Source organism: Limulus polyphemus, unplaced genomic scaffold, assembly GCF_000517525.1.
Source record: "Limulus polyphemus unplaced genomic scaffold, Limulus_polyphemus-2.1.2 Scaffold122, whole genome shotgun sequence".
NCBI lineage: Eukaryota > Metazoa > Arthropoda > Merostomata > Xiphosura > Limulidae > Limulus > Limulus polyphemus.
Genome location: NW_013665732.1, coordinates 905,632 through 911,631, shown reverse-complemented (window position 1 = coordinate 911,631; position 6,000 = coordinate 905,632). Strand labels below are relative to the sequence as shown.

Here is a 6,000-nt window from a genome sequence, read left to right as displayed (position 1 = left end):
TGTTTTGTTTTGATATATAAGTTGTCCGTGTTTTTTCATCTAAAAAAAAGCGACATTAATTTCTTGACGACCTAATATATATATTAAATTAATAATACAAAACAATATCTATAGTACAAATATAATAATATAAAATGAAATTAAAATAACAAAATTAGATATATTAAATATTCTAAGCAATATTGTTAATGAAAGTGACAAAAAAGGAATATTAGCGTGTGCCTTGTTTACGGAATACAGAAAAAACTAGTTGTTTGCTTCAAGCACTATCGTAAAGAAACGTTCGCTGAAATATGTAACATCTAAGTTAAATTACTAAGACACATGGTAGTGTTTAGGTGTGGAGTCAAGTAGCAAGACATTATCAAAAGAACAGCCAAAAACTAATGTTTATGAAGCTACAAAATAATAAATACTAAGTGAAATGAATACCTGAAACCGTACAATAAATAGCTAAATTATTGGTTTTTGTAATTAAAATATCGCAATGTTAAACGTAATACAAAGAAAGCCATATGCTAAACTTACTATAAGATGTGTCTAACACATATATCCCACCTTATATAACCTGACAATTGCCTGGACAACTCCCCCCCCCCGGGGCAACTGCCCCCGTAGGAAAATTGTCCCTCCGCAGTCATATCTTATTATACTAACATAACTGACTAAAATAGGAAAAACACATATATATATTTCTTGTATTTGATAGAAGAGTGAATTATCTAAAACTGTTTAGGTAGGAAAAAAAAACCCACAAATTTCATGTTAAATTTATTTTATTGTAATAAAATATAAATGTTGAACTATGCAAAGTTATATAAAGAAGATATGGCTGCGGGGGTAGTTGTCCCACAACCCCAACCTTACCATCTGCCACTTAATAAAATATGTGGAACAGGCAACAGCAACTAACGAATAAAGTGAAATGTTCTGCAAAGGTTCTGTTAGTCCATCTCGGCTCTCCCATTCTCTAAACTAAACTAAAACTATTAAATAAATAAAGTAAAAAAATCTTAAAGCCAGCCTTTTTCATTCATATAGTTATCAAGATTTCTCTTAAACAACCTTAAATTTACTGCCTCCACAACATCCAAAGGCCAACCATTTTTAGGAAAATTAAACTGTCTTAGCTGAAGATGACTCATACTTTGCCAAAATTTATATTTGTGCTCCCTAGGCTTACTATTCTCGCTATTAATTAAAAAAAAAAGTTGCATGAATCATATCAAGTCCCTTTACAATCTTAAACATCTCAATCATATCCCCTCTAACTCTGCTTTTTTCAAGAAGAAACAATTTCAGATATCTTAACCTCTCCTCGTATGACAACCTCTACATTCCAGGCACCATTACAGTAGCCCTCCTCTGAACCCTTTCCATCAATTCAATGTCCTTCCTAAGGTAAGGAGCCCAGGACTGAACGCAATACTCCACATATGGCTCACCAATGGCCAAATACAATGAAATTATAACCTCTTTAGAGTTGTATTCAGTATTTCTGTAGAAACAACATAAAATCATATTTACCCTGCCACTAGCAACAATACACTGCTTGGATGGCGTAAGAGACTGAGTAACCATTACACCAAGACCCTTTTTTCATAACGCTGTTAAGGTTATTCCCATCCAAATTATACTTATAATTCAAATTATGATAACCCACATACATTATCATGCATTTATTATAATTAAAATTATCTGTCATTTATTTACCCAACTTACTAACTGATCTAAATCCTTTTGTAAAGTAGCAGCATCCTCTTCTCAGCTAGCAATATCCAAAATCTTAATACCAACAGCAAATTTAAGTAATTTATTGACCATTCTTTCATCTATGTCAATGATGTTAATCCAAAAGAGCAAAGGTCCTAAGACTGAACCATAAGGTACCCCACTTGTAACCTTAATCCAGTTTGCTTTATTCCATCCAGCCACTATTCTATCCAATTAGGCTAGATTATCCCTCACATCCATATAGATAATTTTTTGTGGCCCCTTGTCAAATGCTTTCTGAAAATCCAGATACACCACATCTACACCCTAACCCTCATGTAAATAAGTAGTAACTGTTTCAAATAATGTCAAAAGATTTGTAAGACAAGATTTTTCCTTAGTGAAAGCATGTTGACTTTCCAATAAAATTATAAACTTTGTTAAATTATTTTGCAAAGCATCTTTAAACAGACTTTCCAAAACTTTTTCCACAACTGATGTAAGACTAATGGGTCTATAATTACAGAGACAATTTTTATCACATCCCTTAAAAAGAGGAGTGACGTTAGCTAACTTCCAATCCTATAGCATCTGCCCACTATTACTTACAAAAAATAGCTGTAAGTGGCTTACATATACAATTCTAAACCTCCTTCAAAACGCTTGTGGAAATATTATCTGGCCCAGGAGATTTATCTTTCTTTAGACTTACGAATTTTTTCTTAACAAGTTCAGAATTAATGCATTCATATTGCCTTACCTTGCTTCCATCTATCAACTGTTCAAGATGAGGAATACTGCTTAAATCTTCGTTCGTAAAAATGAAGAAAAAGCAGAATTTCATAACCCAGTCATCTCGTAATCATAAGATACGAGCCTTCTTTTATCATCCCTCAAGGGTCCTAACCCTACCCTAACATTTTGCTTATCCTTAATGCATTTAAAGAGATTCTAACAGTTATTTTTTACATTTTCAGCCAACTTTTTTTCCATATATCCTTTTTTATGTCCTACTTTCCTGTTTCACAAACTTTCTTGATCGTCTGTAATCTTCGCCTGTCATACCAGTCAATGTAAACATTTTTTGTAGGTTTCTCTTTCAAATTACATCCTGAGGAGTAACCTTTAAAGTCATGAAATCGGAAAATACAATGAAAAAGATAGATAAGTTAACATATAGTATTAATACACTCACACACATAACACTTTGTTTGTGTGTACCTGGAACCAAACAAAAGAAATATGATGTATGTATCTTTTCATTTAATAAACAAAACTGTTGTACTTGGGGGAAAGGCTATATTACATGCAGTAAAGATATCCCTATTGGAAATTCAATATTTTTCATCCACTTTGGGTTCACGTGTGACTCAAGTAATGCTACTTATGCATTGTATTGTATTTGTTGTAAACAAATATATGTTGGAGAAACGGAAAATTACGTTTAAGGTTAAACTTAAACAAATCTCATGCCAAAAGTGCAAATATTATCCCATCACCCGCTAACAAACAGATTAATAAGTATGATACGAAAACAGTTAATACGTTACAAAAACCTTTTTTGTTTTCAGATACTTCTACCTTGGTATTCTCATTAAATTACAACAGTATTTGATTAAACTTATTTCATTACTATGTTTCAAATCATAGTAAATGTTATAAACGTCCTCTAAGTATAGAAACATATATACATAAAAACCTAAGATCACAAAACGTGAGAACTTTTATTATCCTTATTTAGATTTTCTTGTGGTGAAACTGACGAACATCGTTATAAAATATAAGCCGTATTAATATAATTTAAAAAACGTTTAAGAGTATATTTTCTCGTTGTTTCCTTTCGTATATAAAAACAAAACATAATTCAATGAATCTATTGTTGCAAACATGTATACATAGAAAAGTTATTCTTCCTGTACATTAAAAATGTATATGTATCTCTTTTGAGATCATTAGAATTTTATCATTATTTGCTTCTCACTTCACATCAATATTTTTATTCGATTTAATTCAGTGTATTTTTCCTTCTTGTTTACTCTAATTTAAAATATGTTTCATAGGGTTTTATACTATAGATTGTAGGATATGATCTGTTTTCTGAAAGCTTTAAAACGCTTTAACTTATATCTTCCCGTATCTGCAGTTTATAGCTGCTCCTGCCTTGGAATTATACCAAAAATTAGATTGTTGTCAGTGTAATTACATATCAAAAATAATTAGATCAAATTAACACAGATTAGGAAGTGGAAATGTAGTGAAACTGGCCCTAAATAAATCAAATCAATATTTTTAAACAAAAACTAAATTTACTTGATACACAAATTATTTTTTAATACATTGTTACTTACAAATTACTGTTATAAAGTCGGGACTTACAACATGAGGTTTCTGTCTTTAGGTATAACGCTATGTGTGGTAAGTTTTGCTCATTTTTATTTTTGTCTTATAATGATGGCCTTTTTAGTAACGATACATTTAACACAGTTTCCCATTTGACCACCAGGGTCTCAATCAGACTGATACATAAGTACTGTTTTTCAAAACTACATAAAAAATCAATCAATAAACTCTCGTGCAACTACATTCCCTAAAGTAATTCCCCATAGTAGCAGGATATATATATATATATATATATATATACAAGTAGTATTACTCGTGAAAATTCACGGAAATCACCAAACGCCCTATAGAAATATGCGCACCTTAATTTTCAACTATCGTTCACGTATTCATGTCAATCTTTAAGTACGTCTGTACAGTCAATCGTAAAATCTCTCAAAAACTCCTTTAATCCTCGTATAGGTAGCGACATTAAAACTTTAAAATATTCATCTTTATATTACTGTTTCGAACGGCTCTTTACATGTTAATGTCTATTGCCAATTATTTCGTTTGTTTCCCCCACCCCCCACCTCCAGTGGCACAGCGATATGTGTGCGGACTTATAACGCTAGAAACCAGTTTTCGATACTCATAGTGGGCAGAGCACAGATAGCCCTTTATCAAGTAATAGAATTTGACAGTCACCCTTATAACATAATTAGTAGATCTGTTAAAATGTTCTGATGCTAAAATGTAGAAGGGGTATTTATCAAGCAATCCTTATATCCAGAAATCTGGATATCGAATCTAAAAAACACAACTCTTCTCCAGAGCATCAAGAAAATACCACTAGGGGTTTAAATATTTAGTTTATGTGCTGCAAGCACAAGATAAATCAGGTATTCTGTGATGACATATTTTGTTGTAAAATTGAATGTAAGTGTAAACTAGAAAGATGAGTTAGTAAATCACGAGCATACAACATCCATGACTATATTATTTTAAAGCTATTTATGTTCCCAAGCCCCAAATTATACCTGCTTACCATTGTCAGCACTATTTGTTACAGAATATATAGACTATTTTCATGTTATCTTGTACCTACTTTTACAATTTGTACTGTATTGATTCCTTGGTGACGTTAAACATTTTCCCTAAATAACAACAACATTTTTCTACAGGTGGTGCAAGAAACGTTGTCTACACACACACACATAGATGTGCAGGCACTAGGCAATACAAAACCATAGAAATACAGATACAATAGAATAGAATAAGGAGACATTGACAACAGAAAAGATTAGAATTAAACGTCCTTTAAAATATTATTTGCTATTATGAATTTTGGAAAAGTGAGTTGTTTTTTTTTAGTTAACAAGTTTGCATTATTATAATAATTCATGCGCTTAGTACTTGACACTAACGTGAGTTAAAAATGTTTTTATTACCCAAGGGAACCTTCAATGTATAAAACACTGGCAAAGCAAAGCATTTAAGACAGCAACGGACTTTGAAATTAGACCCTAGGACAATCCTGAGCAACTCTCGCCTGCAAAGCGAAATCAGTGATTATGATAGTGAATCCTCAGACCCAGAAAGTCATTGCAATGAAATTAGGCATATCGTTTGATACTGTTAACAGTAGAATAGACAATAATTTAAAGTTTAAGAAGACACAAAAGCTAAAAGCTTGCCATCTTCCGGCCACATCTGGAAATATACGATTGTTTTCATGAGAAAAACATGGCAGAAAAAATTGGAATCACAGCAATCCCATTCGACCACTTCCTCCTCAAACCCCGATCAGTGGAGGGGGTCTGTCAATATGTTGTCTAAGATTGACCTTCACAAAACTTGGTCGTTAGATAGATCACGATTGTTGATGGAGTAAGTAGCTTTAAGTGTACCATGGAACCTGGAACATCGTTTTTATTAAGTTCAATCAAACATTAGTATGTGGTAATG

At 32.1% G+C, this 6,000-nt stretch overlaps 1 protein-coding gene across 1 annotated transcript in view; it reads right to left on the bottom strand.

Moving 5' to 3' along the window:
- LOC111089480 (roundabout homolog 2-like) overlaps window positions 1-6,000 on the bottom strand; it is a 110,482-nt gene that overhangs the window by 10,247 nt on the left and 94,235 nt on the right. The window lies entirely within an intron of this gene.